The sequence below is a fragment of the Acartia tonsa genome, chromosome 11 (assembly GCF_053477335.1).
Source record: "Acartia tonsa isolate MP-2025a chromosome 11, ASM5347733v1, whole genome shotgun sequence".
NCBI classification, from domain to species: Eukaryota; Metazoa; Arthropoda; class Copepoda; order Calanoida; family Acartiidae; genus Acartia; species Acartia tonsa.
Window position 1 is genome coordinate 41,347,938 of NC_137270.1, and position 27,089 is coordinate 41,375,026.

Consider the following 27,089-nt stretch of genomic DNA (forward strand, 5'->3'; position numbering starts at 1 on the left):
CTCCTCGGGGCTAACAAATCTGGTTTTAGTCTTATAATTTTAATTTTAAAATCCGAGGAAAGCTGTTTATAACACGATGCGATAAATAACTATTATAAAGATTTAGATGAAAAGCCTAAAATATGTAAATTGTATTTCTCTTTATGGCATTTACCTATAATTTCAAGATTTATAATCCAACAATTTCCTATCCTGTTCAAGTGTACCTCTTTTAACCTGGGACCGTATCGCCGGGGAGGTGATGGGGTCGAGTCTCAGCTTAACAACGCGACATAATTAAAGACGTTAAAAATGGTTCCTACTGCTGTGACATTAATAGTTAGAGTTTGCATTTGGGAATATCTTTGCCCTAAAAGGCACAATTTATTACCATTAACAGTTAATTTTTCCGGGAAGTTGTTTACACACCTTTGTTTTGAATATCAAGGGTAGGGGTGGGTGGAGGGGGTTCATATGACACCACTGAATATAGTTATAATTTATCTGTTTCGTATTTGAAACCGCTACCAACTTAAAGAACATTGAATATATATTTAAGCAAATTTTATTGGCCTATTTATTTTCGTATTCCCCCTTGGCTAAAAAAAATCAGGGAGGAAAGGGACATTGTGCTGTTTATTATACTTTTCCCCAAAGTTGTCTAACAAAGTTTTCTTATTCGTTGGCCTCACAACTTTGGGGACTTAAATTAATTTTTAATTGGTTGGTTCATTAAGTTAAATGTCCAAATGTTTCAACCAATAATTAAAATCTATTGAATAGAAGGGGTAATTTGGTGTATGATTATTGGAGATGTATATAAATTTATTGACCATTGTCTTATCCCTTTATATCCCTGAAAGGAACGTTAAACCTATTAAGAAATCAAGGATGACAACATCCATAAGTAGCGAAGAACAAAAATAAAAATAAAAAATCATTAAATGATAAAGGGAAAAATTGAGATTTAATGCAAATTTTCAGTGATCATAAAAAGATAGTTAGAAAACAAAAAAAAAGAAAATAGTATTGTATAGTAATAAGAAACCTTCATAAATGATTCCTAAGAATGTGAGGTATTACAACATCACCGACAGACGGATCTAAATTCTATGTAGTAGATGCGCACTAACACAGCTAATATTAATAATAAATTTCCCTTGCTTATTTTAGTAGGTTCGCACTGGTACAGAGAATATTCATAATAAATTTCACTTGCTTATATTAGTAGGTTCACACTGGTACAGAGAATATTCATAATAAATTTCACTTGCTTATATTAGTAGGTTCGCACTGGTACAGAGAATATTCATAATAAATTTCACTTGCTTATATTAGTAGGTTCGCACTGGTACAGAGAATATTCATAATAAATTTCACTTACTTATATTAGTAGGTTCGCACTGGTACAGAGAATATTCATAATAAATTTCACTTGATTATCTTAGTAGATGCGCACTGGTACAGAGACTATTCATAATAAATTTCACTTGCTTATTTCAGTAGATGCGCACTGGTACAGAGAATATTCATAATAAATTTCACTTGCTTATATTAGTAGATGCGCACTAGTACAGAGAATATTCATAATAAATTTCACTTGCTTATATTAGTAGATGCGCACTAGTACACAGAATATTCATAATAAATTTCACTTGCTTATATTAGTAGATGCGCACTAGTACAGAGAATATTCATAATAAATTTCACTTGCTTATATTAGTAGATGCGCACTAGTACAGAGAATATTCATAATAAATTTCACTTGCTTATATTAGTAGATGCGCACTAGTACAGAGAATATTCATAATAAATTTCACTTGCTTATATTAGTAGATGCGCACTAGTACAGAGAATATTCATAATAAATTTCACTTGCTTATATTAGTAGATGCGCACTAGTACAGAGAATATTCATAATAAATTTCACTTGCTTATATTAGTAGATGCGCACTAGTACAGAGAATATTCATAATAAATTTCACTTGATGATATTAGTAGATGCGCACTAGTACAGAGAATATTCATAATAAATTTCACTTGCTTATATTAGTAGATGCGCACTAGTACAGAGAATATTCATAATAAATTTCACTTGCTTATATTAGTAGATGCGCAATAGTACAGAGAATATTCATAATAAATTTCACTTGCTTATATTAGTAGATGCGCACTAGTACAGAGAATATTCATAATAAATTACACTTGCTTATATTAGTAGATGCGCACTAGTACAGAGAATATTCGTAATAAATTTCACTTGCTTATATTAGTAGATGCGCACTAGTACAGAGAATATTCATAATAAATTTCACTTGCTTATATTAGTAGATGCGCACTAGTACAGAGAATATTCATAATAAATTTCACTTGCTGATATTAGTAGATGCGCACTAGTACAGAGAATATTCATAATAAATTTCACTTGCTTATATTAGTAGAGGCGCACTAGTACAGAGAATATTCATAATAAATTTCACTTGCTTATTGTGGTATTCACCATCCAAGTTTATGCATCTCCATCCCTGTCCACATTCCTATACTTCTCTGGCTGAGTCAGACCTCCACTTGTAACCGCCACTATACTCCATCCTGCTGTGTTGAGGGGCTAGTTGATTTTATGCAGGCCTTGTGAGAACATCTCTCCATCAGCTTGCACTTGGTAGACTGTATACCTATATGCTAGGTTGTCGACAGTCTTAGTCCCATATCCCCGTGCACGTGGTTTTCTGTCCTATACAGAAAACGAGACGTCCAAGCCTTTAATTGATATCATATTAAATATATCCTATAATAATAATTCCATTAATCTGCCTATTCTAACCAGTTTGATTGCTTAATAAATATTGTATTTTTTAGAAATACCTTTGTTATATTATTGATATTTAATTGTATCGAAGCTACTCTATACTCGTATTCCGGTCTGTCTGTACATCCCCTCATACGTCATTTTGGCGCAGTCTTGTCTACCACTCAATTTTTGAGGGGGGAAGGTATAGATAATTATTAACGTACAGACAAAATTAAATTGTAAAGTAGCTTCGATTGCAAAGTGAAATTAATATTTTCCTGATAACTAAGTTTATTCACGGAAGCAGTTTATAGTAACAATTTGTTACAGAATATTTCTAATAATTATTTCGTGGCAAACTGCCAAATAAAGATAAAAAGGAACCCGCCTTTTATTTTCACACTAGTATTTAATTTCACACATTTCCATATTTTCTCCCTAAAACAGGAAGAAAGGGATATTTCCAAGTTCTTAAAAAAGTTCGTGGTAGACAAAGCAGTGTTAACGAACACTACACTCCAGCACCATGACCGATAATGCCAAGAAAGGGGATGATAAAACCAAAAATCCGCCGCCTCCGCCGGCTCCGGCCGTCCCTGGTACCTCGCAGCAGCAGTCAGACCCGCTTTCCCCTGAAAAAATCAAAGAACTCATAACGGAAGCGTTAAATGTTAAGTTAAACGAATACTCGTCACATTATAGAGATATAATAAAACAAGAATCCGAGATTATGAAGCTCGAAATAGAAACAAAATGGGCAGGGTTTAAGGACACGGAATCACATCGCAGATTATTAGCCGACACCGACATCTTAGACCTAAAACGTAGAGTATCAAAACTCCCAGCGGACGGAAATCTTGGCCCATTGTTTGCAGAAAAAACGTTAAACGAAAGTCTTAACACGACTCATTTTAACACCATAGGTGATGATTCAATTAATGCCACTTTTTATGACCGACTATCGGTCCAACAAAAGATAAACGTGATCGAATGGGTCGCCAAGGATAGAATTACAGCCCCAGGTTGTATGGCCTATTCAATTGTAGGCTTTGTAGGTCCGGCGGATAATGATAATTGGATGAATGTAAGAGAAACTTCTCTAACGGAATACGAAAAAACCTTATTAGAAAGGTTTCCCTTTATCCCTGATAGGATTAAGTCGTTAGAGCCCCTCCGTAGACCTACACGGTCTGCACCCAATGTAGCAACAAGACCCTCTACAAGAAACACACCAGGCACAGGCACATCCGCGACGGCAACAACTAGCGCCGCCGACGATGATTTTATTAAAGAATGCTTTATTAAGGGACAAAAATGGGATTCCGATTTTGCGAGGGATGCCCCTAGGTGGGACGGCAGGGCCGACTTTGATAATTTCTTTTCTAATTTGTGGAGGGTTGCAAAGACATACAGAATCTGTGACCCAATCCTTTTTAAGGATATTTTATACCAGCGAATTTATGACTCTAGAGGGGAACGATTAGGAGACCTAATTACGCCTGAAAGAAATCAGGCCTTATCTGCCTTAAGTTATTACCTGATGATTAGGAGGCTGGTCACTCCCTTCTCGGATCCGGAAGTAGCCTCGCAGTACTTCTACAACCTAAAACAGGAGACTAATCAACCCCTTGACACCTATTTTGAAAACAAACTTAGGGTGTTCAAACTCATGAATCCTGGCCTCATACCTAAAAAGAAGTGGAAAGAATTCTATCTTAACGTTAGCAAAAATCTGCTGTATACCAACCTTGCCATGGACATGGCCAATTACGTTGAGAGTATGCAATTTTTGGACGATTACAACGCTTACTTAAATAAACTTATTAACCTCGGACAAAGATACGTTAATTGGGATGGGTCTGGCCATATTAGCAAGGAAAACCTTTCGGCTTGCTATTCCCAAGCCATGGAAATGTTCCTACCTAAAAATTCTGCGGAAACGAAAAAACAACCCATAATCAGCATTATCGAAGATAATACCCCCACTAACACGGCAATGTATAAGGAAAACTTAACCGAAGAACCTGACGAGGTTCCCTCTTGGGTAGATCATGAGGATGATCCTATTGCTTGGGATCAAATCGAGGGCGTTATAGGAGCCTTTAATGGGAGGAGTAAAAATATTAAATGCTGGCATTGTAATATCCCTGGCCATGTAGTGCAGAATTGCAACAAAAAGAAAGCTGGGGAGCCCCCACATCCTGAGTCCCGCTTTGGTAAAACATGGAGTAAATTCACACCACCTAGAAAAGCTCCAGGTAATAGTAATAAAATACCTGAGCAGTATGCGCGTAAAACTATCAACCAAATGGATCAGGAAGCCAGCGAGGAATCTGAAATAGATAAATATGTACAAGCGATTGTTAAAAATCACGTCCATTAGATGTAGAAAATAAGTGGATATATGCGATATTAATTGTCCCTATCCCAGAAAATAAAAATTTGCTGAATGAATTTCATATTTTGATATGAAAGATAAACAAAATATCCCATGTCAAGCTAAACTTGCAAATTCCTTAATATCAAATATCCCTTGCCAAGCAATGCTTTGGCGCGAAAAAATAAAACAAATTGTTATTATTAAGTCTGACTAAGCAACACAAAATAAACTCCTTCCCCTCCCTTCCCTATCCAAATGTAGCTGATACAGGAAATTGGGGGAAATAGGGAGGTAACCTGAGGAGCATTTCACATGCACTTAATATTTCCATTTTTTAAAATCTAATAGTCTTTATAAAGAAGCCAACAAGTGAATACCTATTTTCTATTTAGTAGTATTTATTTTTAATATCGCATGATCTATCTAAAATGTAAATATCGTATATTTTGAGTGTATATATATATAAGACTCTAAAACATTCTAGTTCAATTTTTAACCGCTAGGGGACCTTAAGCGAATTATCTGTATATAAACAATGATTTTTGAGTTAAATCCTCAGTATCAATTTTATCTGAGAGTTGCACACTCTTAGCCTCTGATTTTTGTAGCTGAAATATTTCAGCAATTATGTATAATAACTTATTCATATGGATAAATATTATTGCATTTTGTACAGTGACAATAATAGAACTATATTTAATTTATTATGTATCCGAAAGATGTCGCCTAGAATGCTATCGCGGTCCATATAAGTAAATAATAAGAAGGGGGGGGGGGTCTACTGGAAAATCTGTATAAATACGAGCGAATTTCCAAATCTAATTCAGTTGTTCAGGAAGATTTTTAATTATCTTTTCCTCTCTGATTTTTTGAGCTGCAATCAAGCAGCAGTTAAAAATTAAAAACTTTAATCACTTAAAACGTGATTAATAAAATCTTAAAACATTTTGATTAAATTATTTTCCGCTAGGATTACTGGCAGAATAAAATAAACTTAGTTCTATTAGCTTCCGCTAGGATTACCAGCGGAATAAAAGGTCACTATATAAAAGTGAATGTATATTATTAATCAAGGCCAGTTACTATCAAAGCAGTTACTACAAACCACTTCTTATTTTTGAAGCTGACTTCAGCATTAATTATACTTTAGTAAATACATAAACTCGTTCTACCCCATAGGTGGAAAAATTAAGTATAAATACTTACAATATCAGAATAATAAATCAGTCATGATTGATCCTCTTTATTATATTAGCCATATCTAATATTTTTTGAGCTGTAATCCAGCGCTAACTTTATATTATTTAATATTGTGAATCAAATACTAACTAGTAAAACTATATTTTGTATAAATACAGATATAAGTCAAAAAATAAGTCAGTCTGTTTTTAATGTCTTGTTAGTTACAAGCTGAACACTTATTTTTAAGCTACTTTGTAGCCTTTCAATCTTTCGAAAACTTTTTAGTTCGATTTTATTCCGATAGGTTTTTATCATATATCCAAGTATATAAATAAGGACCCGTATTAAAGTTTAGTAGTTTCTTTAGAACTATCAACATTCTCATGCTTATTAAGAAATTTCTGGAGCTGAAAAGCGCTTAATAAAAACTTAATGAAACCCAGAAAGTTATATAAAATTATTTCAACAATTAACCATATTGTTAAAACATTTCATTATTTAAAAAGATTCGACAGACAACTATACCTGGAACACAGGAAATCTCTGTGTGAGGATTACCATCGTCTAACCGCTGAGGTGGGGATCTTGGAAAATATGCATCTTAGGCTTCGACTAAAAATATAATTTGTTTTATAATGCCTATCTGTGCAAAACTAAAAGTTCTTAATCCCGTGGGGGGGGAATTCCTGCAACACGCTTTAGTGGATACAGGAAACAACTTTAGGTCCCTTATTTCTAAAGAAATCTTAGATGATAATAAAATCACATTCACCCCTGCCAATCTTAGCGCTCTGTCTGTAGATTTAAAACCAGTAAATATCATAGGACACGTAAGTTTAAACTTCAGCTTTGATGGGTCAGATAAAATATTCGAAGAAACGTTTTACATCCCTGAAACGACGTCTAAAATTATAAATCTAGGATATGAATTTCTCAAAGTTAATCGAATTAATTTGTTACTAGATAAGTTTTCATTCGAGCTCCCCACTGGCGAGCAAATCCCAATAGAAAATTCGACAATTAACATAGTTGAAGAAAGTAAAAACATACCCTTGATTCCTACAAATAATGTTCATACGGAACAAAACTCCCTTATCCCAGGAATAAATTGGAGTAACCAGGGGGGGACTGGGACATTAAAACAAAATAAAACATGCGTAAAATTAGCAAAGAAAACAACATTCTTGCCGGGGGGGAATACAACGGTGATAACAATACCTATCCAGTAAAAAAATAGGAAGCTGTATATATCCCCAAATAATTCTAAAATGACAAGCCATAACGGCTTGATGCTTATGGAGGGTATTTATAATGTAAATGAGAAGAGAGAATGTTGGGTAAATTTTGTTAATTTAGCAGGAAAAAATATTACCTTATTGAATAACGTTAAAGTTGGATATTGCTTTGAATTTGAATCGGATTCCCCAAATTCCTGCAATGAAAATATTAATCAAATAAATGAATTGTCAGGAACTACACTTCTTAAAAGAATTAAATTCATTAAAGAAAAATTAGACTTAGAAAATAGTGATCTTATCAAAAATAACCCAGGGATGAAGGAAAAGGTAGTAAAATTATGCCTTGATCATTTCGATATATTTTCGGTTGACGATGCCGATATCGGTAACTGCGATCTCTTACAGTATAAAATAGACTTGATCCCCGGGGCTAAACCTATTAAGGCTAGAAACATTCAATTAAACCCATTATACGAAGCCAAATTAAAAGAACAACTTGAAAACTGGCTAAGGGGGGGCGTCATTGAGGAGGGCTACAGCGAGTGGTCCTCCCCAATCTTTGCGGTAAAGAAAAAACCAACGGCTGGGGGGGAAGGCAAACTTAGGTTCGTTATCGATTTTCGTGCGCTTAATAGTGTAACACGAAAAATTAACTGGCCCCTTCCCTTGATTTCTAGTAATTTAGAAAAATTAGGCACTGGCAATGTATTTACCACCCTCGACTTGACTAGCGCCTTCCATGCGCTAGCCATTTCGGAGGAAAGTAAACACTTGACAGCGTTCACAGCCCTTAACAGGCAGTATCTTTTCAAGAAACTGCCGTTCGGACTGTGTAACGCGCCAAGTGTTTTCTGCCATTTGATGGACAGAGTCCTAACCCTTATCCCTGGCTTATACGAATTTATAATTTCTTACCTTGATGATCTTATTATATTCTCAAAGAATGTTGAGGAACATCTGAAGCATCTCAGAAAACTCTTCGGAGTCCTAAAAATAGCAAAACTTAAGTTAAATCTAGCCAAATGTAAATTTTTCACATCCGAATGTACATATTTAGGTCATATAGTCAGTTCCCAAGGACTTAAAATGAACCCCGCATATTTAGAACAAATTAAAAATTGGAGCAGGCCCAGGACAGGCAAGGAACTCCAGCGTTTCCTGGGCTTCTCCAATTATTATAGGGCCTATTTCCCATCCTATGCAAAAAATTCTTGTACCCTAGATGAACACAGAAACGATAAAGTTATCGAATGGACCGATTCCCTATCAAAAGATTGGGAAAATTTCATAAATATGTTCTCAAATTCTATAAGTAAAGGCTATCCCCAGTGGGATAATCCAAACCCCTTTATAGTAGATGTAGATTTTTCTACAAGTTATTTCGCTGGAATTCTCAGCCAAAAACAGGGGGGGGAAGAAAGAATTATTGGAATATGTTCCAAAAAATGTAACGGGGCAGAGAAAAATTATCCAAGTTATAAAGGCGAATTAGCATGTCTAGTATTTGTTCTTAAAACCTTTCTTCATTATTTAAGATTTAGAAACTTTATTGTACGTACAGATTCGATTTCCTTAGTTCATTACAAAAAATGGCAAAAAGGAACAATAAATGGTGTAACTCTGAGATGGATTTTCTTTATCCAAAGTTTTGACTTTACAGTAATTCATAGGAAGGGTAGGGACCATTGCAATGCCGACAATCTATCTAGAGGGCAATTTTTATGCAAAGAACATAAGGAAACCGATTGTGAAAAATGTACTAGCTCATTTACCTTGGATCCTTATGAACAGGATTGCCCCTACCAAGACCAGATTTTTGAGGTACATGCGGCTTCGGAAGTCGGTGTGCACAATGTTTGGCAATCTGAAACACAAAAAGATCAAGTATTATCTGACATTCGTATGTGGATATTCGAAAAAAAGAAGTTGTCGAGTTTTGAAAGAGCTGAACTAACCGGCCGGAAAGAGGTCCTTTTTAAATTAATAGAACATTTATACGTTATGGAAGGACTTCTAATATTTAGACAACCTCTTAGCAATGGAACATTCATTGAAAGACCCGTCGTACCCATTGGATTATATAATAAAGTTTTTGAATTAGCACATAATAATATTATAGGTCACAAGGGGGTTAACGAAACAATACGCAAGATAAATGAAAGATTCTTCCTTATAGGAATTAATAAGTTTGTTGAATCACGCATCAAAAATTGTATCACCTGCCTAAGAAAAATAGGACAGGTACCTAAACATAAACAACCTATCACCCATTCAGCCATTAGTCACGAGATTTTTGGCCAGGTATCAGTAGACCTTATCGGTCCTTTAACCCCTAACTATTTCCAAGGACAACATGTCCGCTACATATTTATCCTAGTTGACCTATTCTCTAGGTACATAATCGCCCACCCCATCAAGGACGCCACCGTGGAAAGCACGGTGAAGGTTATCCTTGAACAGGTGGTACCCACCTACGGCTTATTTCGGTCATTGAGGAGTGACAGGGGAACAAATTTTACTGGGGAAGTTTTCAAAAAAGTTATGGATGAATTAGGTATCGAAACTAAACTTATTCCCCCAAGAAACCCTAATAGTAACCCATGTGAAAGGCATAATCAAAGCATTTATGCAGGTCTAAGATCTGATGACCGATTCGAAAGTAAAGACTGGGCAAGAAAATTAGCTTTGACCACTTTTGTAATTAACTCTAGTACGTCTAGAAGAACGGGGTATACGCCATATTACCTTATGTTCGGCAGACAACCAACTCTCAATCTCGATTTCTTTTCTCCAATCCTGCAGAAAAGGCAAGACATTGATTGCAGGTCTTACTTAAATTACCTAAAAAATTTGGAAGAAATTATTGCACAGGTTTCCAAAAAATCTAAAATCTATTTAGAGTTTCAAAATAAATCTAGAAAGGCTTCATCTCCCCTTTTCGTTAACGACGTATGCTTTGCTTTTTTTAACCTAGTCAAGATAGGGGTCAGTAAAAAATTGCAATCTTTCTATGGGGGTCCTTTTATTGTAACAAAAAAATTCTCAGAGGCCCTTTTTGAACTCAGTCCCTTTGGATCAAATCCAATAAAAACTAACCAAGTTGTTAGTAGAGATAAAATACGAAAAATAGATTCTAAAGTAGAATTATTGGGGGAAACACTTTCCTTTAACGTCTTTCCAATTGAGGAAATTGTCCCGTCTGAGGAAATAACCTTGACCATAGATAATACCGGACAAACCGAAATAAACGATAATAAAGGTATGGAAAATGACGATTTTACCTACCTAGATAACGATAGTGACGATTTTATAGAAGAAAACCCTGAAACTAGTCAGGACTTACCCCAGGGGGAGGTGGATTGTGATGGGGGAGGGGATATAATGGAAAAAAACTCACCATTTGAGCCACAGCCCAAAGACCAAGAACCCCCTGGCGCAGATCGGTCATCCGGTCCTAACATCCACGTCGAAAATAGTTTCTTGGAAGAAACCGTCCCTTCCGAGGCTTCTTTCTTCGCACAAAGACCCAAACAATCCAGCCCTGAAAAGGTTATTAATGTTAACAAACAAAGCATAGTACCCAAATATATATTAGAAGAAGAAAGAAAAACTAGGTCACAAGGGGGGGATAACCGCATACATGTCCAAATCGGACTGCATAACCCAATTAAAAGGAAGAAATAAAATGTATATAAAATGTATAATTATATAAAACCAAGGTGGCAAATGTATATAGCTTAATCTACGTATGTATAATAACGAAAATAAACAAAAAATATATGTTAAAACTAACTAATTAACATATTTCAGAGAAAAACAAGAAGCATAAAAATAAAATGCAGCATCATTTGGCAAAGGCACCAGGAGCTCGAGGTAAATTTATTTTGGGATTCTTGGGGCTTTTTATTATTTTGGCAAAATCAAATGCGTCCGAAATAATACAAATAGATGCGACTCAATGTGTAGCAAACGAAAATCCGCGTTTGAAAATCTCTGAATGCGCTGCGTTTCTTAATATTACCAATATTGAACAAAAACAATTTCACCTACTTCAAAAGGTTGAAAGAAAAATTATACCTGGAATCCGTTGCCACCTCCGAACCAGTACTCATTACTGGTATTGTGGCAGATATAGCCACATCCACCTCGCTGCTCCAGCACTCGTGGAGATACCGAGCCTCGTAACTTATGAAGACTGTTACACCATGTCCAAAACTAAAATATTTAACTTTGAAGGAAAATCAGTCTCAGTGTATGAACACCAGATGTCATACACGCGTTTCCTGGTAAACGGGACGCTTACTTACCCCAACGACCTCCTTAACGGCATCGACCCCGCCTGCGAGGGAAACGGCGTAACCATTAACGGCATTTTTATCCCTGGGACATTTGAGGAAAAACAAATAGGGGTCCAGGCTGAGCCTGTTGAATTATTACAAACAAAAGCGGGCTGTTACCTGGGCAGTCACTGGGTGGGAAACAATTGTTTAGATCACAATCTTAGAATAGGCTACGATAGAATTATCTCAGATGATAAATCTGATAACGCACAAAAATTCACTTCTCCTTGGCGAACGGTAGACATCTTTAATATTTCATTGTTTACATTTGAAGGAGAACAGGGTGCCCAAAAATATCTAGTGATCGATCCCCAAATTACGCTAGCGTTAGAACTTAAAGATAAAAAACATTTTGAAAATCTAATTCCCGAATTATCTTACTACAAAACTAATATTGATAACTTAATGGTATGGTTCACAAACTCTGTAAAACCATATTTCCCACTTTTAAACGCTAAGGAAAAGGATGACATGTTACCACTAGAGATTTTCTATTCCTACCAACAATATAGTAAATTAATTGTCCCCGAAACTCGCTGTTTACAGAACCATTTTCTGTCTAAAAGTAGTATTCAGACTCATCGTAAAAAACTAGTTAGGGCGCTCGGTGAACTGGATTTGGTAATACAGTGCGATAGTCTTAAAATCAATGTTTCTTTGGGAGAAAATTTACCCTGTTTTGTGGATCATTTCTCGGTTTCAATCAATAATAAGACTATGGGAATATCACCATTTTCACGCAGATTGGTTAACACCACCCATTTAACTCCGACTAAATGTTCCGAAAATCCAATTTTCTTACATTTGTACCAAGGAAAATTCCTTGGGAATCAAGGGCAGGGTATGCAAATATTAAATGTAAACCAATATCTTATGGATAAACCGATTAGCCTATTTCTTTATCATTCTTGGCAAAGCCTAGAAAAAACTAATTTCTCAGAAAGTGCCGAGGAATTATACCTCAGCCAACTTGCCGCAGACTCCAATAATTTTGAAGTAAAAATAACTGACTCCTGGTTTATTCAAACTTATCATAAGGTGGTTGATTTTCTATCTAGTACTTGGTATCATATAGTGCTTGTAGTAGCAGCCATCCTTACAGGAATAGGGTCGTTATTATGCGTCGCTTTTATAATCTATATATTAGCCTGCACCAAAATTCACGCGTACAAAGAAGGAGGTACGAGTGAAACACACGAATTGCGGGATTTTACAAATAATGGGGAAAATTAATCTCCAAAAAACGGACGACCTGTAAACAGACATATATACCTATAAGATTGTCGTCCCTAAAGGTCGTCTTTGTAAAAATATTTCCTTATTCGGTATAAGGAATTAATGACCCTTAATTTTAAGTTTATTATTTTTATTTTAGGATATCCCAGGCGGAATTTTTCAAGGGGTTTCCACCACTCCCATGGGGCCGGTCACTCTTCATACCGTCGAGGATATGAAGAGGCACCCTTCTACAATGAAGAGGACTATTATTACGACAGCAATCATGGCTATCCCCAGGGCGGCCCTGAGGAAGCCTACTATGAACCTGACGAGAACAGGTATCAGCCGCGAGTAAAACCGCCACGCAACCCTGAAAACCTCAGTGAACTTCAATGCGTCTCAAAATCGATCCACGTCTACCGCACCGCGGGAAAAGATGTTCCAAAGGAACTCCTTGAATTGCAAGAAAAATTGCGGCAGGCTAAAAATTTAGAGGCCAACGAATATCCCGATAAAGCCAGGCCTAGGGCCAGGCCTCTAATGGAACAAAATAGGGGAGGGGAACCGCAAAAAAATCGGGTGGAATCGCCACCAAAACGTAGTGCCTCACCTGAACTGGAGGTAGTCGCCATAAAATCGGCCCCAAAAGCGGTAGAAAAACGTCCGCCAACACCAACAGGCAGCGGCGGCCCAGCAGCCAAGAAGGCTAAGGTGGAAACTCAACCGCCTCCATTACCCCCTAAAAAGAAAGAGACATTAGCAGAAAGCAAAATTGAGCCTAAGGCTTTTTGGGTGACTGCTGAGGAATGGAAAAAAGTCCTATCCTCCACTGTAAAAGAAGCAATGGAGGAAGCCCTTCTCCCCTTCCAGAGAAGCCTGGAATCTAAAATTGCTAGCAATGCTTCATTTGTTGAGAAAGCATATATACAACATGGCAAGCGCCTTATTGAAATTTCCGCAGAATTACTGCGGAACCGCAAAACTTTGCGCGAAAAAATTCGCACTGTCTCTGAGGACTCGACCGTTGAGTTAAAATCACGAATGACCACGGTTATTGAGGCCACTAGTCGATTGTTGGACCAAAACTCTGACAGGGTAATTAAATATATTAATACTCGTTGTAATATTATGAATGTACCTGGGCAGAATGTGGCGACCATAGAGGCATCCCTTCCCGCTGAGGACGTATCCCGGCCAGATGATGATGGAGTTGAGCTGGTTTCCCACTATGGCGGTTCTGAGTGCTCTGATGAGTACAGGCCCACCGATAGAGAAGGCAATCCCGAGGTCCTGGATCCTGCAGAGGAAAACAGTGACACAGAGCTCGATGCTCAAATCAGTGAGCTCTTTCCATCTGGAATTGATCTGCCTGTTAATCCGCAGGCTGGCGCTGTCTCTGAAGATCCAGTGGCCACGGCTCCCTGTGAGGGCGTGTTGGCCCTCCAGAATGCTGTTGCTCAAGAGCTTCCAGCAGCCCCAGAAGATCCTACTTCCTCAGAACCCAATCCTGTTGATATCGTAAAGAGGGCTATGGCCGCAATCGAAGAACCTGCGAGTACAACAGCAACCCGCAGAAGCAGGCGTGCAGGTCAACTGTGAGGGAATATTTCATATTCCCTCAGAAGGAGGCGAGTGTGGTATTCACCATCCAAGTTTATGCATCTCCATCCCTGTCCACATTCCTATACTTCTCTGGCTGAGTCAGACCTCCACTTGTAACCGCCACTATACTCCATCCTGCTGTGTTGAGGGGCTAGTTGATTTTATGCAGGCCTTGTGAGAACATCTCTCCATCAGCTTGCACTTGGTAGACTGTATACCTATATGCTAGGTTGTCGACAGTCTTAGTCCCATATCCCCGTGCACGTGGTTTTCTGTCCTATACAGAAAACGAGACGTCCAAGCCTTTAATTGATATCATATTAAATATATCCTATAATAATAATTCCATTAATCTGCCTATTCTAACCAGTTTGATTGCTTAACCCTTACAGATCGGGGGGGGGGTCATATTGACCCCCCCCTCTAGTTTTTTCAATGTCATTTTTTTTGTAGGTAAGATAGAGAGTTGTGACTTCATGACTTTTTAAGTTTAGTAATTATACGTCGGCAAGAGTTGATCTTATAAGGATAGCTGGTCTGTGTCGGTCATGGTGTCCGGTCAAAGTCGGTTGGGTAGCAACAAAATTAGAAAAAAATTTTAAATAAATCTTAATTTCTACATTATGACTTTTGTGTATAAGGTAGAAACCTAAAATTTTTTTGGTGAATACTTAGATATCAATGACCTTATGAGAAAAGTGGTGTTATGACCGTTTGACCACTCCCTGACCGACTTTATGACCGATTTTTGTCCGGCTTTTACTACAGACATATATCATGAATATCATGGCTTCTATTACAGCTAGAGACCTAAAATTTTTTTTGGTAAGTCCTTGAGCAATAATAAACAGACAAAAATATTAATTGGCGCCGCCAACCGCCGTTTTACCGCCGTAACCGCCGAAAATGGCGGTTTCCGTTATTTGCCGTTTTTTGGCGATGATCAGAAAAAGTAATTTTTTTGTTATGAAAAATAAAAGTTCGTCCTAAAATTTGGTGATCCTAGCTGCAAAATTGGCCGCTCTACAGCAGTTTTAAAATTTAGCGGCTGGCCGCTAAAAAGCGGCTAAGGAGCGGCCTGACCGCTATGACTAGAAAAAGTAATTTTCTCTAAAAATACACATGAACCACCAGAAAAAAATTTTAAGTCTTTATCTGTAACAGAAGCCGAGATAGAGGGGGGGGTCAATATGACCCCCCCCCCCGATCTATTAAGGTGGGAATAGGGGCCCGATCTGTAAGGGTTAATAAATATTGTATTTTTTAGAAATACCTTTGTTATATTATTGATATTTAATTGTATCGAAGCTACTCTATACTCGTATTCCGGTCTGTCTGTACATCCCCTCATACGTCATTATATTAGTAGAGGCCCACTAGTACAGAGAATATTCATAATAAATTTCACTTGCTTATATTAGTAGATGCGCACTAGTACAGAGAATATTCATAATAAATTTCACTTGCTTATATTAGTAGATGCGCACTAGTACAGAGAATATTCATAATAAATTTCACTTGCTTATATTAGTAGAGGCGCACTAGTACAGAGAATATTCATAATAAATTTCACTTGCTTATATTAGTAGAGGCGCACTAGTACAGAGAATATTCATAATAAATTTCACTTGCTTATATTAGTAGATGCGCACTAGTACAGAGAATATTCATAATAAATTTCACTTGCTTATATTACTAGAGGCGCACTAGTACAGAGAATATTCATAATAAATTTCACTTGCTTATATTAGTAGATGCGCCTAGTACAGAGAATATTCATAATAAATTTCACTTGCTTATATTAGTAGAGGCGCACTAGTACAGAGAATATTCATAATAAATTTCACTTGCTTATATTAGTAGAGGTGCACTAGTACAGAGAATATTCATAATAAATTTCACTTGCTTATATTAGTAGAGGCGCACTAGAACAGCAAAAATTCATAATAAATTCCACTTGCTTATATTAGTAGATGCGCACTGGTACAGAGAATATTAATAATAAATTCCACTTGCTTATATTAGTAGATGCGCACTAGAACAGCGAAAATTCATAATAAATTTCACTTGCTTATATTAGTAGGTGCGCACTGGTACAGAGAATATTCATAATAAATTTCACTTGCTTATATTAGTAGATGCGCACTAGTACAGAGAATATTCATAATAAATTTCACTTGCTTATATTAGTAGGTGCGCACTGGTACAGAGAATATTCATAATAATTTTCACTTGCTAATCTTGAACAGCAGCTGAGAAATTCATGTTTCTCAAATTTAGTTACTTACAGACGGATGAACGAACAAACCGACGTACAGACCTTTCTGACTATATAGTAGCTTTATCCTTATGATAAAGTAACAGGATGTCTATGTTTGTCTGTGTGTCTGTACCGAAGGATCTCACTAAACCGCTTGGGTTCTCCTTAACAGGGTAGATTCTAATATGTCCCAGGAAGGTTTTTAACTCCCTTGGGAGAGGGTACCACCACCCTCCCAAGAGAAATCACAATAAAATCGAAAAAAAAATTAAATATTTTCGCCGCATAGTGTCGCTAGCGTAGTCGCACTGCGTAGAAGCATGAATTTAAGAGCTGATAACATAGACAAATTATTTCTCAAATTAGATATTTAGAATAAAAACATTTAAATGCCACTAGAGGCCTCTAGGGGCGTAGCCGCTAGTACTCTAATAAACTAATACTTTTAGAATATGCCAAACAAAATAAAATTATACTTTTTAACAATCTTAGCTAACCCACACCCAGAGGGGCTTAAGGCCTGATATAACAATAATGGTATTGATTTTTATTTTAATATTCGTAGACAATTTTATGTGATACGATGCTATTCATGATTTTTTAGTATGGCTGATCACTCTGGAAAATATTTTCTCTTAAGATACAAATATTCTTGTTTTTCTAAAATATTTTATAATCTTAATCGCTATATTTATTTTCTTATCATTTTCGTACAATAATTTCCTTAGGACAAGGAACTCAGAATTCTTAATACATATGAAAAATAAATATAAGAGAAAGTTTTCCACAATTAGGATTTGTCGGTAATAATGTGTTATTTAGCTCATTGAATTATAGACAGCTTTTCGCGGATTTTAAGATGAAAAATTAACAAGGCTAATAAATCTGGCATTAATTTTAGATTTTAATTTATTATACGTAGAAATATGCCTGTAATACGATTATTTACATAATTTTTTTTACAATGTCTGAGAACCGGTTCTAATCCTGTGGGTATTAATTGGTTTCGAAGCCATACTGGAAAATAATTTAACGTTGTGGAATACCACATTTTAAGATCTAACTAGAGCATTTGATATTATACCTCTCTTTTCGCTCATTTCTTATCCACTTGAAATAAATTGTAACCGATTGAAATATTTTTCAATTCATAGATGTTTATACACAGTAGAGAAAATCCATATGGAAAGCATAAGTCATGCAAGTGCCTCTAGAGGTCTCTAGAGGCACTTGAAAAAAATTTGGGGGGTTTGAGTCTACCCTTGACTTCCGATTTTTCTTTTAAAATGAAAAGGTAAAAAGATTGTTAAAATATTATTTTTATGGTAAGGGCATTTATTTTAGTTGGAATTTCTGTTTGATGGGTGATGGTATACCCTCCCTTTTTATAGTTTGAAAAGCTTTTCTGTAAAGGGGAACCATATCGGTTCTGTGGTTAACAAGATTCTTTGCTACACACATACATACAGTTAAATATACATTATGTCACTTTTATATAATAATTACGCTTTTTATGCCATTCAAATTTAGTTGCTATTATGTATGGAATATAGTTGAGTAAATAAATTTGAAAACCTTTCAATAAAAATGAATTTATATTGTACTTTAATAGCATGTAGAGTTTACCATTTTAAATATTTTTAGTTATTTATGTACAAACTAGCGGCTTCGCCCCTAGCCTCTAGGGGCTTTGCCCCAAGAGGTTTGATCAAACCAATTTTTCGTATTTTAGATTTAAAATAAAAAAGGAAAAAAAATTTTTTTTTTTTTTTGGGGGGGGGATATTTTTCATTTTTGGGGGGGGTAGGGGTGTCCCACCCCCCAAGAAAATAGTTATAAACCTTTCCGGGAACTATGAGAAGCTACCCTGTAAAGGAGAACCCGATCGGTTCAGCGGTTAGCGAGATCCTTCGCTACAAACAGACAAACACACAAACACACAGACAGACATCTTTCTACTTTGTATTATAGATATCTTCAAATATTCTTTAAACAGGAACAAAAAGTTTAAAGTGCGCGAAAATTTTAGTCTTTGGGGACGTCCCCTAACAAATTGTGAATGGATATTTCTTAAGCATGTCAGAATTGTCCCAGCAATTTCAAACTTTGATTAGGATTTATGTAACAATTAGAAACGATTTTTTGAGCGTAAAATTCTCTATAAAAAACAAACTAATTTTAACTGAATGACAATAATTTTCGTATTATAATCCTTTCAATTTGAATTTTGGTACATTGATTCCTAGGTCTATAAGGCAAAATATTTAAAATTGGGGGGGGTGGTTCTGCAGTCTAATAGCTAAACAAAATAAGACTTCCGTGCAGCCAAAGAACTTGCATTGAATAATATGAATAATAAAAAATCATGTTGAATATACAGAAAAATTATTTTAAAAGTTTAAGATAAAAAGGATAAAAACAAAAGTTGCGAAGCAAAAAAATCACGTTTAGATTATCGAAAAAGGTTAAATATAGAGAAAATGGTCAGTGGTCATAAAAAGACAGTAAGAAAGAGAACGTTATAAGAGTTATAAGTTAGAAGCATGATAGAAAATCACGAAACTTTAAAAGAAATATTAATATTTGTCTTTTGTTGAATTAATGACGGGCTGACGGACCATGTAAGTTAAAAACACGATGCTCATTGGAAAGGGACATCAATTTGTATAAAAGAGAAGTTAAAAAGAACTTTTCTCATATTGTTCTACACTGAAGAACGGACATATGAAGTAGCTTCGCTACTAAAAAAGATTTTTAAAATTTTGAAATAGTATATTGAGTATTGACGTTTTGAAAATGGAATAATCATGTTTTATCTTTGCCTATACTTATAGAATCTATCTAAACAATGGATATAGAATACTTGGATATATTGACAAGGAAAAAATTTGTCGTCAATTTAGGTTGCTAATATGGAACTCATTTATTGGTCAATTCGTTTATTCAGTAGGAGAGAAGGGAATGGGGTAAGTGTATGGATTATTATTATTTTAGCTAGCTGCAAGTATCACTTGATTAGAGTACATGAAAATCTGGTGCAACATCCAATTATTAATATATCGATTAACTAAATATACTTTTTCCATTTAACGCGCAAGTCTTGTTCTATAAAGCCATGCTTCTGATTTTGGAAGAATAAATCCAGCGCTTGTGAAAACTTTTACTCCCCCCTTATTGGTTAAAATCTAGGGGTGGTAAGATTTAAAGGGGTGCAATACATATATTTTCAATTGTTGGTGGGGTTAGATACACCCTACTAAATTTATACTCCCCTTTATACTCAAAAATAAAAAAAACCTTATTTGATTGGTAAATTAAAGCGCGAAACGCGAAAAAATGTTAAACCACCCTTCTATTTTAGCTTGACAACATCTTGGATTTTTGAGGAACTATTCAAGGGAAAAGTTGACAAACTTTTACCCTCCCTTTCCCCATAGGTCACTGACAAATTTGTTAGTAAAAATAAGTTATTAATGTTCATTTTTTTTTTCTATGATTCTTATTAGTTCTTGTTTTCATAAATATAGGGAGAAAAATATGCCTACTCATAGCATTAGAGTTTTCTTTTTTGCAATTTAAGAAAGCGAAGCTAATCTTATATATGTCAGTTGTTTCTTTTTTAACGTAAGCGGCTTGCCGTTTTTTTGTACGATTTATTTTTTCATTATGACTCTGAACCAGTTCTATTCCAACGGAAATTGATTGGTTTTTCGACTAAGCAATACTGGAAAACCTTCTACAAGATAGAACTATTTTACGTACTCTACTTTGAGGTTATGTACATACCATAGTTGTGGAATAGCTGCGACACTAGTCCCCAAAGTGTATAATGTTATTTTCTTATTCTTTAGCTTAACAACTTTTGTTACTTTTATTAAATTCTGATTAGTTGGTTCAATAAGTTAGTTGTACAAACGTTTATTACTAATTGTAATCGACGGAAGGGGTAATTTTGTGTTTCATAATTGAGGATTTACATAAATTTATCAGGTATTGTCTTATCCCATCCCCGATAAAATTAGTAATTTGTATGAAAATATTCTTTTTAATGATATGCAAATTATGAAACTAGATACTAACAAAATACAATTATATGAAACAATTTGTTATAGAACAAAAATAACAACCTCCATAATAGCGAAGCTCTAAAACGGGAGGACAAACGAACAATAACACTTGTAGAATGTCAGAACTGAATAATCAGAATACAAAAAAGTGTAAAAGTCGAACAAAACAAAATTGTAAGTAAATCTGTTGAAAAACTGCTTAAATAAGGATATTGTTTAAGGACATACTCGAAAGGATAATTCTAGCATGCCTAAATTAACGGAAAGAGCTAACCGTTACGGACCGACCCTAATTATAGAAAAGCTTCGCTTTTAAGAGGAAGTTTGAATGGATATATTATTACGTGGATGCGGCACCAGATTTTCATATTCACTGATAAAGTAGCTGGATGTTTGTCTGTCCGTCCGCCCGTCCTGAACCGATTGGATTCTACTCTTTAGGAAAAGTACCTAGTGGTCCTGTGGTGGTTTAAGGCTATTTTCTTTGGGGATGGGACATCCACAACCCCCCCCCATAAACAAAAAATCTTCCTTCATTATTTTTTTAAAACGGATGGTTGTTGCACCAGTGGTACTGATTTTTTTTTTTCATTAACTCTTGGGTCAAAGCCCCTAGAGGCTTGGGGCGAAGCCGCTAGTACTCTGATAAAGTGATGCTCGCAGATGGCTAAAATAATGATATCACTAATCCACCCCCTTCACCTTATCTCTTTCTATTGGATGAAATAGTTGACCAATAAGTGATGTCCAATGGTCCATGTTAGCAAACTAAATTGGCGACAAATTTTCTCCTATCATAATATCCACGTATATTCTATATCCATTAGACTGGCCCAAAAAAAACATGATTTTTTTAATCTTTACCATATCAATTTGCGGTTACCTTGAAGTTGTTAACGGCTCAAATGTAGACCTTTTAGTGAAAACTAGACCTCTCTACAATGAAAATTGATTTCAAAATTTCAATCTTAAGCTTTTTATCAAAATCTTCATATTTTCATGATTTTAACAAGAAATAATCAAAGAACTGCCAACCTAAAATAATGTAACAAGAGTTCAAATATGAAGGAATTATAAAAAGTAGGCAGAACCGCCATTCCTGCCGAATAATTCCGAAAAAACGTCTAAAAACATTGTTTTATTTAACCCTTACAGATCGGGCCCCAATTCCCACCTTAATAGATTGGGGGAGGGGGGGGCTCAAAGAGCCCCCCCCCCTCTATCTCGGCTCCTGGTACAGATAAAGACGTAAAATTTTTTTCTGGTGGTTTATGTATATTTTTAGAGAAAATTACTTTTTCTAGTCATAGCAGTCAGACCGCTCCTTAGCCGCTTTTTAGCGGCCAGCCGCTAAATTTTAAAACAGCTGTAGAGCGGCCAATTTTGCAGCTAGGATGACCAAATTTTAGGACGAACTTTTATTTTTCATAACAAAAAAATTACTTTTTCTGATCATCGCCGAAAAACGGCAAATACCGGAAACCGCCATTTTCGGCGGTTACGGCGGTAAAACGGCGGTTGGCGGCGCAAATTATTATTTTCATCTGTTTATTATTGCTCAAGGATTTACCAAAAAAAATTATAGGTCTCTAGCTGTGATAGAAGCCACGATATTCATGATTTATATCTGTAGTAAAAGCCGGACAAAAATCGGTCATAAAGTCGGTCAGGGAGAGGTCAAACGGTCATAAAACAACTTTTCTCAGAAGGTCATTGATATCTAAGTATTCACCAAAAAAATTATAGGTTTCTACCTTATACACAAAAGTCAAAATGTAGAAATTAAGACCGGACACCACGACCGACACAGACCAGATATCCTAATAAAATCAACTCTTGCCGACGTATAATTACTAAACTTAAAAAGTCATGAAGTTACAGCTCTCCATCTTACCTACAAAAAAAATGAGACTGAAAAAACAAGAGGGGGGGGGGGCTCTTTGAGCCCCCCCCCCCGATCTGTAAGGGTTAAATTGATAATTTGTGTAAGAAATTGAAGTAAAACAGTAGCTATTAGTCTTATGAGAAGAGAAATGATGAAAAACTCTAAAAAATATACATTTTAAAGACATAAAATAGGAAAAAGTGTTTTTAATAAATTTCATGGCTCAAAAGACATTGTCGCCAATAAAGAGACAATTTACTAAAATAAAAAATTAAATGAAGGTAAAAAAATGCGTAATATACTTATTCTCATATTCAACTTTTAAAAAAAGCATACTAATAAAAAAATTAATATTGCAAAAAATAATTTGATTGTTTTTTATTAAACCAGGAGTAAAGAGTAAGGCTTATCTTTAATTATTTTTCTTCAATGATTTTGCAGTATGAATTAGCTTTTTCAAATTATTGTAATTGTACAAAAATAAATTTTTATACTTTCTTTCTTCATATGTTTATTCCTGGTGATTTTAATATTTTATTTCAATGTTTGTAAACAAACAGACAGAAAATTTGATGTTTTACTTTATATCTGATGTAAGGCATTCTTAATTTGGGGAAGTAAAGGTGAAAATAAATATGCATTGGGCGAGATAGCGAAAGATTTTTTCTTAAAATCAATTATAGGGCTAAAATCTACAAACAATACATAACCTATTTTTACATAACGCACATTGAAAAGCGATTTAGACCTTCATTTGGGCCACACTAATATCCATCGTTATGTCGCAAAAACATAACAATTAGTGTATCTTTGAATTTAACAAAGTGTTTGATAAATGAAAATAGTTAAAAAAAATTATGTATAGAAACGTATTACAATAAATTTTCCATGGATAATAAAATAAAAAACCATAAGATTAATACCAGTTTTGTCACCGGTTTACTGTGATAAATAACTATCATTGCATATTGCCACGGATTAATCTGTATATTTTAAAATTTTCGAAATACGATGTTATGCATGATTTTTCATTACGGCTGAGAACCGGTTTGAATCAAGGGATTTATATCGGATCGAAGCCATACTGGAAAAGGGATTTTAATCAAGTTTGCACATAAAACTACTACCTACAATTTTCCGTTCTTGGCTAACGACGCAGCCACTAGTCTAATTCAAAGAGTAGTTGTTGAAAATCATTACATATGCAAAAAAAAATCCATTAGAGCAAAGTTTAACAAAACATCATTTTAGGAATCGCCTAAAAAGAGCATCATTTATTCATATCATAATATACATATGAAGATGAGGGCACGGCAGCCGCGCGTTGTCCGCGTGTAAGCCTCAGTAAAATCTTCATATTACAACTTAAATTTAGGTGGATGTCTAAAACAGATTATTTATATTTTTGGATTTTTTTGCACTCAAACGGGTTTAAAGGTAAGGTTTAAGGGCGGCTGAGGCGCGGCTGCCGAGCCCTGAAAAATTTCTTTGTCTAAAAATTCCATCTTCCTAAGCAAACAGTTTTGATTACAGTTTTCAAAATAAATCTGTCTATTAATCTTCCGGGTGGTTACAGGGTCTACTTATTTTTAGGTATTTCTTTTCTAGAGCCGATTTCTTTTGGGAGTAAAAAACCTTCGCAGGACCTATGAGAAGCTATATATTGTAAACAAGAAGCATATCGGTTCAGCTGTACATACAGACAGACACAGATCATGTTTAGGATTGTTTTAGGATTAAAAGGATTTGTTAAGTTATTGCTGAATATGATTTTGTCAAAGCGAAGCTTTTCTATACTTTTGGTCCTTGACAACAACAACTTTTTGTATGATATAATTATCCTATTCATCTGATTTTTTAATTTATTCCTTGCAACAAGCGAATCATCTCTAATACATATTTTCAATGATAATTTCAATTATTATAACACTTAGGATTATGTTTAACAAGGATGACAACATCCATAAAAGCGAAGCACTGAAACGGTATGAAAAACGGAAATTAAAACTTGTATAGTGTCAGAACTGAATATTCAGAATATACATGTATAAGAGTCGAAGCAAAATTGTAAGTAAATTTGTTGAAAAACTGCTTGATTCTGGATAATGTTTATTAGGGCGGGTTCATGTCGGAATTAGACAAAGAGGGGATGTGCAACAGATAAAACTAACTTAAATAAAATATGCAATGACTACAATCAAGTGCTCTCCACATATTATCTCAGTTACTACTAGTGCTAGAGGGCTAATATTTTTTGTGCATTTCCCCAGTTTTATAATGAATTTCCGGCTATAAGTCAGTCAAAGTCATATTTCGCTTCCTTACCCTTTATTTACCAACCTTTTACCTACGACCAGACATTCAATTGTTTAGCTATTTGTAAAAGGGTGACCATTTTTTGAATCCGAACTATGGCTTCATGGTGCTCCCAGGAAAGGACTTGAGGAGTAGAATCAGAATTCAAAATATCTCGTTCCTAGCCTTAGAAATGACTAAAAAACCACCATTTTTTAAGATTTATTGAGAATTGTCCAATTTGTAGAGGTTTTTTTGAGATTTTCTCAGGCTAGGAACAAGATTTTTTGAAACGGTCAAAAGTTCCTGATTCTACTCATCAATGCCTTTCCTAGGGAAAACAGTAAAAGTGTCGAACTATGACGTCAGAAAAAATTAACAATTAACCAATGAGAGGCCGCTTCTTTTTGGTTAATTGTTAATTTTTTATGACGTCATAGTTTGACACTTTTACTGTTTTCTTTCCTAGGAGCACGATGAAGCCACAGTTCTGATTCAATAAATTTTGACACTCTTTTACAAATAGCTATATAATTGAATGTCTGGTCGTCAGCGGTTTTAAGACTTAAATTAAATTTTAAATCATCCAGAGGTGTATTATACTCATACAAATCATTTGCTGATCCCCGCTTTGGTCTCAGAAAACAAATGTCCAAAATCGACCCACCCTAATGTTAATGGACATACTTACATTTTTAGGACTTGATTATAGAGTTGCTTCACTTACAATATTATACTTTGTTGTCCCAGAAATTAATATACTAAAAGTCAGATCAATCGGATTATTAGATCACATAAAAATTAGTTGTTAAAAAAGTGAACAAATCAATATGTTTAAAATGGACGTACGGACTTTCTAGGATTATAGAGTTGCTACGCTTTCTAAACCGCACCTAACTTCTGGATGAATTACCATGCAAAATATAAAATATATTCACGAGAAAAGCTATCCGTCACGGACGTACGGACCGATCCTAATTATAGAAAAGCTTCGGTTTTAACAATGTATTATATTCTTTATTTTAACAAGGATGACAATCAATCAAAGTTTCACATTCACAAATTGTTACAAAAAATTTGACAAAGACTAAACTATGTCAATATGATCCATGTGACGTCATAAAAATGAGGTATTATAGATTTCTTTTTTAGGGGTTTAGTTTCCCACTTCTCCTCTCATCTCCCTCATTTTTATGACGTCGCATGGTTTATTTTGACACAATTTGGTCTTTTTCAAAAAACATTGTTTGAAATAGTAAGGAGGATTCTACCAACGAGCAGCGATCAAAGCTATATATAACAGACAAAATAATGGACCAACAACAATAAATGTAGAAAATGATTGATCCTTTCATCTAGACACCCTGTAGATTAAGCAAACATTGTCTAGATTGAAGTTTAAAAATGTATTATTAATTTATTATTATTCCACTAAAACTTGAAATTTTTATATGTCACTAAACAAACATAGACAAAGTTTAATACATTTTTCTTGTATTCATTCGAATCCGGTGGATAGGAACCGGTTCTTATCCATACGAAAAAACTATGTCTAGCATCGTATTATATCCAGCTTTCTACGAATATAAAAATGTACAATCATAAGATTAAAACCAGTTTTTTTAGCCGGTGCCTTCGGCACCTCGGAGCTAAAAAAACTAGTTTTAATCTCATAATTGTACATTCTATATCCGCGGAAAGCCGTTTATAATACGATGCAAGAAATAACTATTATTTGTATTATTTATATTTTTAGTAGCAAAACTATTCCATGTATTTATAAGGTTAATTGTCCATCAGTCCATTCGTGAACGTAAAGTTCTTATGATATGTGTGTGTCTGTACCGAAGAA

General features: G+C 35.1%; 1 long non-coding RNA gene across 1 annotated transcript; it reads right to left on the reverse strand.

Annotated features, from left to right (window-relative positions):
- Positions 1–5,046: 5,046 nt before the first annotated feature.
- Positions 5,047–8,375, reverse strand: LOC145331770 (uncharacterized). Its single transcript, XR_013883895.1, has 3 exons — positions 7,705–8,375; positions 6,858–6,944; positions 5,047–5,103 (listed from the first exon to the last, which is right to left on the reverse strand). It is a non-coding gene; the product is annotated as an uncharacterized LOC145331770 (long non-coding RNA).
- Between the last annotated feature and the right edge of the window lie 18,714 nt (positions 8,376–27,089).